The sequence below is a fragment of the Pseudorca crassidens genome, chromosome 16, assembly GCF_039906515.1.
Source record: "Pseudorca crassidens isolate mPseCra1 chromosome 16, mPseCra1.hap1, whole genome shotgun sequence".
Taxonomy (NCBI): domain Eukaryota; kingdom Metazoa; phylum Chordata; class Mammalia; order Artiodactyla; family Delphinidae; genus Pseudorca; species Pseudorca crassidens.
Window position 1 is genome coordinate 62,936,942 of NC_090311.1, and position 11,723 is coordinate 62,948,664.

Sequence of the window (11,723 nt, forward strand, 5' to 3'; positions counted from 1 at the left end):
GTTTTTTTTTTCCTTTTTTTTAACACCTTTATTGGAGTATAATTGCTTTACAGTGGTGTGTTAGGAATACTGTTTTAAGATCTCAAAACTTAGCGTTGAGCCACCGCAGTAGACTATACATAACCAAAGCAGAAAAAAATGAGTCTGAACCTACCGGTTTTCCCATCATAACAAAACAGCATCAAGTTTGTGAGGCAAGGTCTTAAAGCGAGTCTCAAATTTAAAAGGCTTGAAATTAGAGTTTGGTCTCTAACCACATTAGAATTGAACTAGAAATAACAAAAAGCCAGAAAATCCACAAATGTTTGGAAGGTGAGCAACATAATTCTAAACCTCTATGTCAAAGAATATTTCAGTGGGAATTTTTATATAGTTTGAACTAAAGGATAATGAAAATACAACATAGTAGAATTAATGGGATGCAGTGAGCAGTGTTTAGAGGGAGATCTGTAGCATTAAATGCATGTATTTGAAAAGAAGAAAGGTTTAAAATCTGCAATCTGTGTTCGCCTCGGGAAGTTAAAAGCATATTTAGCATGTGGAGGGGAGCAGAGGATACATGGGAATTCTGTACTTGCTATGAACCTAAAACTGCTCTGAAAAATAAAGTCTATTTAAAAAATAAAAAGCGCTCACATACATGGTCAAATGATCTTTGGCAAAGGTGCAATGATGACTCAATGGGGAAAGGACAGCCTCTTCAACAAATGGTTTTGGGAAAACTGGGTATCTATGTGCAAAAGAATGAATTTGGACCATTATCTTATACCATATACAAAAATTAACTCAAAATGGATTAAAGACTTAAACATCAGACCTAAAACTATAAAACTCCTAGAAGAAAACATAGGGGAAAATCTTCAGGTCATTGCTCTTGGTAATGATTTCTTGTTTATGACACCAAAAGCACAGGCAACAAAAGCAAAGATAGACAAATGGGGCTACATCAAACTTAAAAACTTCCATTGCAGGGGGCACAGGGAACTAAGAGTCCCACATGCCCCACTGTGCGGCCAAAAATAAAAAATAAAAAAAACTTTTGTGCATCAAAGGACACAGCAGAGTGAAAAGGCAGCCTATGGAATGGAGAAAATATTTGCAAATCATATATGTGATAAGATACCCAGAATATCTAAAGAACTCTTACAACTCAGTAACAAAAAAATCAAACTGATTAAACAGTCCAACAAGCATATGGAAAGATACTCAGCATCACTAATCATCAGAGAACTGCACGTCAAAACCACAAGATGTCGACTCACACTCATTAGGATGGTTAATATTTGGAAAAAAGAAAATAACAAGTGTAGGTGAAGATGTGGAGAAATCAGAACCCTTATGCACCGTTGGTGAGATTGCAAAATGGTACAGCCCCTGTGGAAAGCAGTATGGAGGTTCTTCAAAAAAGTGAGAATGGGACTACCACATGATATAGCAATCCCAGTTCTGGGTGAATATCCAAAAGAATTGAGAGTAGGGTCTCAAAGAGGTATTTGCATACTCACGTTCACAGCACATATGAACGTTCCTGTTCATTCATAATAGTCAAGAGATAGAAGCAACACAAATGTTCATGGACAGATGAATTTTAATCTTTGAAAGGAGGAAAATCCTGTCATATGCTACAACATAGATGAAACTTGAGGACATTATGCTAAGTGAAATAAACCAGTCACAGGACTTCCTTGGTGGCCCAGAGGTTAGGACTCCACACTTGCACTGCAGGGGACACGAGTTTGATACCTGGCCAGGGAAAAAAGATCCTGCATGCCTCATGGTGGAGCCAAAAAAAGAGAAATAAACCAGTCACAAAAAGACAAATACTGTATGATTCTACTTATATGAGTTACCTAAAGTAGTCAAATTCATAAAACAGAAAATAGGATGCCGGTTACTAGAGATTTGAGGGGAGGAGAAAGGGGAGTTGCTGAAACAGAGTTTCAGATTGCAAGATGAAAACGTTCTGGAGGTCTGTTTTACAGCACTGTGAAAATAGTTAACACTGCTGAGCTGTATACTTAAAAATTGTTAAAATGGTATATTTTATGTGTTTTGTTACCCCACACACACAAAGCAAATTAAACTCTAAGAAAGTAGAAGGAAGGAAAACAAAAAAATCCTAAAGTTTATAAAGCAGAAATTGCTGTGAAAACAGTGATCTGTGGATTAGCCCTACACTATGGTTAAATGTGCTTTTTTGTGTACGTGGGACAACATCTTTATACATGTTTTAAAGTTTATCTCTATTATTGCTGATGCTCAGGTCAGCATTATAATGTATAGATAAAATATATAAAAATAAGAAATCACTATGTTCTTTACGTGAAACTAATACTGTAAGTCAATTGTACTTCAACAAACAGGAAAAAGTGGAAATACTTTTCCATTTTTCATTAGGATGTTTGTCTTATTATTGAGTTTATTAATATTTTGGATACAGGTCCTGTATCATATATTAATTGCAAATATTTTTCCCAGTGTGTAGCTTCACTATTTATTCTCTTAATAATGTTTTTGGATGACCTGAGAATTTTGGCTTTTACATTTAGGCATGTGATTCATCTTGATTTAAATTTTGCAAATAATGTGAGGTGAGATTTGAGGGCTTATTTTTGTCCACATGGTTCCAGCACCATTTGTTGAAAATAATTTCCTTTCCCCATTAAATTGCTTTGGAGCCTTTGTCAAAAATCTATTGACTATATAATTATGGATTTATTTCTGGACTTTTAATTCTGTCTCATTGATCTGTTTGTCTATCTTTATACAAACCACATTGTCATGATTACTATAGATTTATAGTAAGCCTTGAAAGTAAGGAAGTGTAGTTACTCCAAATTAGTTCTTTTTCAAGAATGTTTTGGTTCTAAGATTTTTGTGTTTCCATATAAATTTTTGAATTGTTAATCCACTTTTTTTTAAGCTGCTGTGATCTTTATTGGAATTGATTGAGCTCTATTTGAGGAAAATTGACATCTTAACAATACTGAGCTTTGCAATCCATGAACATGGTATATTTCTCTATTTATTAAGGTCTTTTTAAATTTCTGTCAGCAATGCTTTGTAATTTTCAGTGTAGAAAGCTTACACATCTTTTGTTAAATTTATTCCTAAGCATTTATATTTTTAATAATATTGTAAATGGAATTTTAAAATTTCATTTTCCAGTTGTTCAATGCTTGAGTGTGTGTGTGTGTGTGTGTGTGTGTGTGTGTGTGTGAGAGAGAGAGAGAGAGAGAGAGAGAGATTGCCTTTCTATGTTGACTTTATAACTTACAACCTTGTTAAATTTCTTTGATAATGTCCTCCCTTCTCTTTTCTCTCCTCTTTTCCTGAGTCTTCTATTAGTCATATTGGGGCTTCCTGATTGATTTTGTCATTTTCTTACTTTTTCTTTCCTATTTTCCATCTACTTGTGTTTTGGTTCTCCTTTCTAGGTGATTTTCCCTGATTTTATGTTACAGCTCTTAGAACTTTTTTTATTACTGTGTTATGGTAAACAGCTTCTAAGATGCTCTCCAACGATCCATATCTCTGTGTACTCCCTTCTCAAATTCTATGAAGGTTGGTCTGTATGACCAACAGAGTAAGGTGGAAGTGATGATGTATGACTTATAAGCTTGCTTCTGACTTGCTCTTTTCTGGATCAATTACTCTGAGAGAAGTCAGCAGCCATGTCATGTAATCCAATGGAGAGGCCCACATAATGAGCTGAGGCCTCCTGTAAACAGCCAACACTAACTTGCCAGCCAGGTGTTTGAGCCATCTTAGAAAGGTGACCCTCCCACCCCAGTCAAGTCTTCAGATGACTGCAGCCCCAGCTAACATTCTAACTGCAATCTTATGAGGGACCCCCCCACAACCACCTAGGTAATCCACTTCCAAATTTCTGATCCATAGAAACTATGAAATAATACATGTTATTTTTTAAAATTTATTTTATTGCAGTATAGTTAATTTACAAGTTGTGTTCATTTCTGCTGTACAGCAAAGTGATTTAGTTATGCATATATGTATATTCTTTTCATATTTTTTCCCATTATGGTTTATTACAGGATATTAAATATAGTTCCCTGTGCTATACAGTAGGACCTTGTTGTTTATCCATTCTATACATAATAATTTGCATCTGCTAATCCCAAACTCCCAGTCCATCCCTCCCCTACCCCCTACTTTGACAACCACAAGTCTGTTCTCTATATCTGTGAGTCTCTTTCTGTTTCATAGATAAGTTCATTTGTGTCATATTTTAAATTTGATATATAAGTGATATCATATGATATTTCTTTCTCTGTCTGACTTACTTAGTATGATAATCTCTAGGTCCATCCATGTTGCTGCAAATGGCATTATTTCATTCTTTTTTTAATGGCTGAGTAATATTCCATTTATATATGTACCACATCTTTTTTATCCATTCCTCTGTCGATGGACATTTAGGTTATTTCCATGTCTTGGCTATTGTGAATAGTGCTGCTATGAACATAGGGGTGCATGTATCTTTTGGAATTATAGTTTTTTTCTGGATATAAGCCCAGGAATGGGATTGCTGGATCATATGGCAACTCTATTTGAAATAATACATGTTTATTCTTGTTTTAAGCCACTAAGTTTTGAGGTAATTTATCACACAGCAATAGATAACCATTAGATGCTATTATATTTTTGATTTCCAAGAGCTCTTTCTTATTCTCTGACAGTCCCATTTTAATATCATGTTGTCCTTGTGAAGATAAAGAAACAAAAGATCCAGTAATCAACATATAAACATCTAAAAATGTAGATTTGTGCATAAATCACTGACGTAATTTCCTTTATATCAAATCACATATTAAGTGGCTGAATGATCATGATAGTAAAGTCTAGTTCCTATGTACCAATGATAAATGATAAATAATTACTATTCCATTATAAGGTGAGAACATAACTAATAAGACTGTAGTCCACAAATAATCATTGATTTAGTGCAGTGGTTCTCAGAGGGGCAATGGACATTTGGCAACGTCTGGAGACACTTTTGATTGTCAAGTCTGGGTGAGTGCTACTAAGATCAGAAATGCTGCTAAGCATCCTACAATGCACAGGACAGCCCCTTACAACAAAGAAATATCCTGTCCAAAATGTCAATAATGACAAGGCTGAGAAACCCTGGTTTAGTATAAACCTAAGAAGACAAACAGAATTCTGAAAGATCAATCGTATTAATATTTTAAGCAGTGATTTGAGTGGTAAAACAGACTACGTGCTGAGGGAATGGATACAAAAAGCTTCTGCAAAATCAATCATCCCTTTCTCTTTGCTGCCTTAGCATTTTGTTTATAACTATTGTAAATTGGAAAAAAAATCTATAACGTAATGTATTACAGTTATTTATTTGTTTCCCCCCCACACATCGTGAGTAGTCTTAACTGTTTATTCCTGGTGTCTTGGTCCTTAGTAGGTTTTTGTTGATTGTATAATATGAGAAAAAGTGACTGTGAGTTAGAGAGGTACAAAAAGTACAAATTGAAAGAAGCCCAACCCCTTCCCTTCCCTCAAACTCTATAATTATGGCAAATGATTGATAAATAGAACCCAAAAGGTAAAAGAGTAAGAGTGAGAAAGAACATGGGTTATATACTATTTCCCCTATGTGCCTAAGAATATTTACTTCTATCTATCTACCTTCCTTTGTGCCAGGCAAGACTAACATATTACATTCACTCTCACTTGATCCTTGTTAAGGCTCTAAGCTCAAGCACAAAGGCTGTCTGGTATGTCTTTGTTCCCATTTGTATCTTCAATGCCTAGCACAGTACCTGGCCATGCCAGGAATCTTTAAAACAATCTTATGAAGTAGCTATAACACATGTTCACGATTACAATTGTTTAGGGGCTTTGAGCTAATTGTATCACATGTATTGCCTCATTTAATCTTTACCACAACACTATGGGCAAATATTGTTAACCTATAGTACAGATAACAATAACAGCTTGTAAGTTTATTCATCACTCAATGACATTGCTCTAAGCACTTTACATACATTAATTTATTTAATCTCAACAAACTTATAAGGTAGTCACTATCATCATCTTCATTTTAAAGAGGAGGAAACTGAGGTACAGAGAGGTTAAATGAGTTAACTCATCTGATGTTACCTAGTTAGTAAGTGACAGCTTTGAACCCAGGTGATCTTGCTTCAGAGACCACACAATTAACCCCTTCACAACATTGCCCTCCATAGACAATGTTAGCAAAATTAAGTAACTTGCCTTAAGTTACAAAGCTAATAAAGAGTGAAATTGGTATTTAAGCCAGGACTTTGAAATTCTAAACCTCGTACTTTTTTAAATTAGTCTAATTACCTCTCTAAAAATAGAAATATTCTACATTTTCTTTGTGGCAAGTTTAAGATCTTTCTTAGTAAAAAAAAAAGTGTCATTTTTTGATAAAAATTAGCCTAGACTATCTACCCCTTCTTCAAATGTGTAAAACTTATCACTTAACTAGAAAATGCAAAATAGTATGTATATTTTTCTAAACCATGCCTTATTTTTTCTGCTATGTATTTTTGGGTACCCAAAAGATAGGTCTCATGACAATAATGTCCTACTGGGCATAAAAACTCACAAAGTTCCTGTTAAATAATCACAGATAGATTTATTAATGGAAAGATTAGGGTATAACTTAACAACTATCACCAGAAGTAAAATGCTATAAAGATAATTCCTATGAGTTGTGTCCTATGAGACGCAAACCCATAGAGGAAATTTATCAGGGAGTGTCCTTCGGATTAATGCCTGTGGAGGATTGGAAGGAAGCAGGATTAGACAGGAATAAACCGAGCTGCAATGGAATCACAATATGGTGTCTTCGTGTGACACCATAGAGAGTTCTGAAGCAGTTGTCCCTTCAGAGTTGTCCCAAGTGGAGCATGAGGTCGGAACCTTTATACCCCCACATACATGAGTCTTTGGCTGTGAGCTGTCCTGGGAAAGGAGCATGACCTTAGATGATGTGGCTTCTTCATCTAAGTTGTAGCTATCAGCCAACCTTCCCAGTAGCTGGAGGAATAAGTCCTCCAGTTCTAAAGGGGGAATCTGGGCAACACAGTACAGCACAGCATCCATAACAGTCCACCTTTGTGCCTCTTAGATCCATTTGCTTCATATACATTCTGGAAGCAGCTTTTTCAGGACACTGGAGGGTTCTTAGGGAAAACTTATGAGGGGAGGGTCAGTGGAATGAACTGCAGCTGCTTCTGCTGCAACTGGTAGCAAGATATAATCAAAACTCATCAAATTCCTCCTTTGTTATCAATGTAGTTTTCTCTCATCCGTAGCTAACACCACTACTGGTCTAGATGGCTTAGTTGGAGGATTGACCCAGATCTTCAACCATGAGGATCTGAGCCCCCGGTTACCATGCACTTCTCGGGCCTAACTGCTAACTTTATCCATTTACCATCAAAACTGGATAAGGAAGTACTAAGAGAAGCCTCAGTAGGTCACCTGGATTTCAAAGATAGTCCTCCCTGTCCCCATTGTGTAGCAACAGCCCTCTCTCCTCCTGATGATCAGGTCCATTTCCCCCACCTAGATGATTACTTCTTATTGACTGTTCATCCCTTGGCACAAAGGGCTTAAAGTGCCTGAATGATGAGAACCATAGCTTAAAGTTCAATAGGATTCTTACTGTGTCCCCTGGTGGAAACATTTCCCCAAGGGTACCATAACATCTAAATCTGCAGAACACAATTGTAGGGATAGGAAGCACAAATTCCCCAAGTAGGCTTGATGTTAAGTGTGTCCTAGCCTACTTCCACTCATTGGTTCCTGGACCCATATATTCTCCACGTATTAAGGGCACAGTACAATATAGAAGTTACTGATTTAGCATGTATACTGCATCCTGGCAGTTGGTGTGCCAACCTCGATATATCATATCCAAGCTTGTACCTCAGCTGTGCCTTCGATAGACCCTTCTATCATTCTATCATGTTGGTGGCATCTAGGGTCAACAGTGGATCCCATCGTCACGTGCCACTGCTGAATCTCCTTGCTATAAAGTGGGTCCTTTGGTCTGATGCAATGTTATATACGAAGTTATGTTGGTGGATCAAATATTCTGTAAGAAAAAAAAAAAAAAATTCTGTAAGCCCTTAGATATTGATGTTGCTGGAGGCCCCGTGGGTAGGAAAGACAAATACATACCTAGAATACATGTCTATTCCTGTTAGAACAAATCTCTGGCCCATCCAGAATGGAAGGGGCCTAATATAGTCAACCTGCCACCAAAGTCTCCTTGAAGAATGGTGCCATATCAGTGGCACAGCAGTGAGCTCTGTTGCTAGCATATGGGACATTTGGCAACATCAGTAGCTAAAGTAGTCTTGGCCAGTGGGAACCCATGCATAGTCTCCCTCTCTGCCATTATAGCTACTCCTCCATTAGTTCATTGTGCTCTCATTAGGGTAGCCCGTGACAGAGGCTGACTAATACCTGCCGGTCATTTAATCTACCTGGTTGTTAGTGCCTCTTCTGTACTGGATGCTTTCTGATTGGCCTTGGCGTTTGACCCAAAGATTTTCACACTTTGCATCTTCTCTCATTGGTCCATTCATGTGCCTTTACCCCAGACTTCTTACTCCCCAATCTTGCGATATTTTCTATTTTAGGCCCCTTATCAACTTACCAAAACATTTACCACTACCCATGGAACTGTGTATATCCTAACCTTGGGCTCCTTCTCTTTCTACACAGGGTAAATGACCAGGTTCGCCACCTGAAGCTCTGCTCATTGGATTTCCTCTCACAGCTATTTTCAAGGCTACCCCTAATTGGCACTTCAGTGCACCTGCCATCCATTTTTGACTTGAACCTATATAAGAGGCCAATTCACCTATGAACCCAGCTTGATCTTATTCCTGCTTTGTCAGTCATAAAGAACACTCTCTACCCCCACCATATGGCCATAGTTTTGAGCTGAGGGAGAGATGTCAGTTCATCAGTGGCACATGACATGGGGGTCTGGATGCAGGCTCATGATCCATCGATACAGTGGACCACTGTGATATTCTGTGAGATGTCCAGTTAGTCCAAGTGTCTTCAGATTATATTATGGCAGAGGGCAGAAGATTTAACATAGCCCTGAGAATAGACTAAATATATACTGTTATCCGTTCCAAGAGAACATAACCTGTTTCTGATTCTCCTTTTTTTTTTTTTTAATTTTTATTTTTTTCTCTCCTTTTTGATAGGGATGGAAATGAAAGCATTTTCCAGCTTAATGCCTGCCTACCACATACCTGAAGCTGTGTAACTCTGCTCCAGCAAAAGTACTATATCTGGCATAGCTGCTGCAAGTACAACTACTACTTCGTTGAATTTGTGATACTCTACTGTCACCCCCCAGAATCCATCTGGTTTTTGCAAGATCCAGACTGGTCAATTAAATGGAGATACACTGGGGACTAGTATCCCTGCATTCTTCAGGTTTTTAAAGGCACTACTAATCTCTGACATTCCCCCCAGGATGAAATGTTTTTGATTTGTTGACAGATGGGGGTGGGTAGCTTTAGAAGTCTCCACCTGGTCTTCCCCATTGCAATAGCTCCTATCACACAGGTCAAGAAATCAATGTGGTGTTGTGCTACCAATTATGTCCATTCTAATTACACATTTAGGGACTGGAAAAATGACCACTGTGAGCTGGGTCAAGATTCCACTTAATACCTGATCACCTAATGCCCCACTAACAGGGAGGCCATGATGATGCTTTGGATCTCCATGTATCAAAGTTAATTAGACCCTGTAACTGATTGTCTTTGAGATGTCTGAATACTCTCCTTTCCCCAGGTTATAGTACCTGAGTTAATGGCCATCAGTCCCTTTGGGTAAACATTAGAGGAATCAGTGCTGTATATACTTGCCATGGTGTCACAGGGTCTTATTCCAGAGCACCTAACCTCTCTTTTAGTCAGTGGGTTCCAGGTCTGAAAACTGGCTCAGGTAAGGATACTGGAGCCAACTGTTTGATTAAAGGGTTGCCACTTTCAGTCCCACCCCTGACCTCGAGGCAAGGGAGATGGGAGAGGGGCTAGAGATTAAGTTCAATTACCAGTGGCCAATGATTTAATCAATCATACCTATGTAATGAAGACTTCAAAAAACCCACAAAGGACAGGGTTCAGAGAGCTTCTAGGTTGGGGAACCAGAAGCTTCCATGTGCCACCGTGCCAGGCCCCAAACTCCAAGAGGACAGAGACTCCTTTGTTCAGGACCTCACCTTGTGTATCGCTTCATCTAGCTGGATTTACACCCTTTTATAATAAATTGGTGATCAGGTAAGTGAAATGTTTCTCTGAGTTCTGAGAATTGCTCTAGCAAATTAACTGAACCTGAAGAGGTGGTCATTGGAAGCTCCAGTGTACAGCCAGTCGATCAGAAGCACAGGTAACAACCTAGGTTTGCGATTGGCATCTGAAGTGGAGGGAAGCCTTGTGGCACTGAGCCTTTAACCTGTAGAATCTGATGCTAGCTCCAGGTAGATAGTGTCAGAATTGAATTGAATTGTAGGACACCCAGCTGATGTCAGAAACTTTCTGGTTGGTGTGGGGAAATTCCTCACCCCTACCCTGCCAACCCCACCCCTCCAACACACAATGGAATTGGGTGCAGAACTGTTACCAACTATCTTACCTCTGAAGATGCCACTCTATAACTTTGCCCTGCATTCCACTCTGACCTTCCTCATTATGATAATTGTACCACCTGGCGTCTGATGGCTGAACACCTCCACCTGTCCGCTATTATTTTGGGATTTCCCCCACCCCATCATTCCCATTGCTATTTGTGAACCCAATTCTGTAACAACATTCTACCATCACCTCTGCCCTTTAGAGGAGAGCTACCACTGATAGCTCAGAGATGCTGCCCCTCTTACCAGCATATTCTTCATTGCTTTGGCCTTCCTTCGGAACAAAGTCATTTGGTAGGTTTTTAGGGCTTACACAAACTGTCCATTCTAGCATGCTAACTTCCTTAAACTTTTTGACCCCTTTTCCACTGCCTGCCATGGTAGTTCTAGCATTTCTACTTAAGAGGAGCTGTCACTTTTTCCAAGCTTCTAAGAGCCATTCTAGAAGCATGTCAACACCTTCTCCCGGAGTTCTTGCCAGGGTGATAAAACCTTTATCCCAGAAGAGTACTTCTGTTGCAGGAATGGGAACCCCTTCCAGGGCCCAAGAGTGGGCTCTTGTCTAACACTCAGAAGTGAATTGTCTGAGGAGATACACGTGCTGACAAAGCAAGAGACTTTATTGGGAAGGGGCACCCAGGCAGAGAGCAGCTGGGTAAGGGAACCCAGGAGAACTGCTCTGCCACGCAGCCCATAGTCTCAGGGGTAATGGGGTTAGTTTCCAGGTTGTCTCTGGCCAATCATTCTGACTCAGGGTCCTTCATGGTGGTGCGCACATTGCTCAGCCAAGATGGGTTCCAGCAAGAAGGATACTGGGACATATGGACTGGCGTCACCTCTCTCCTTTGGCCTTTCCCGAATTCTTCCAGTCAGTGGTAGCTTGTCAGTGGTAAGGTCCTTCCTTAACAGGACCTCCTGTTGTAAGATAACTCATGCAAGTGGTTACTCTCATGCCTGGCCAGGGCAGGTTGTTTTGGTCAGTGGTTCCCCTAACACTTCCATATTGATAAACACTTCCTTATCCAACTTTGTTTTTCCTCCATCC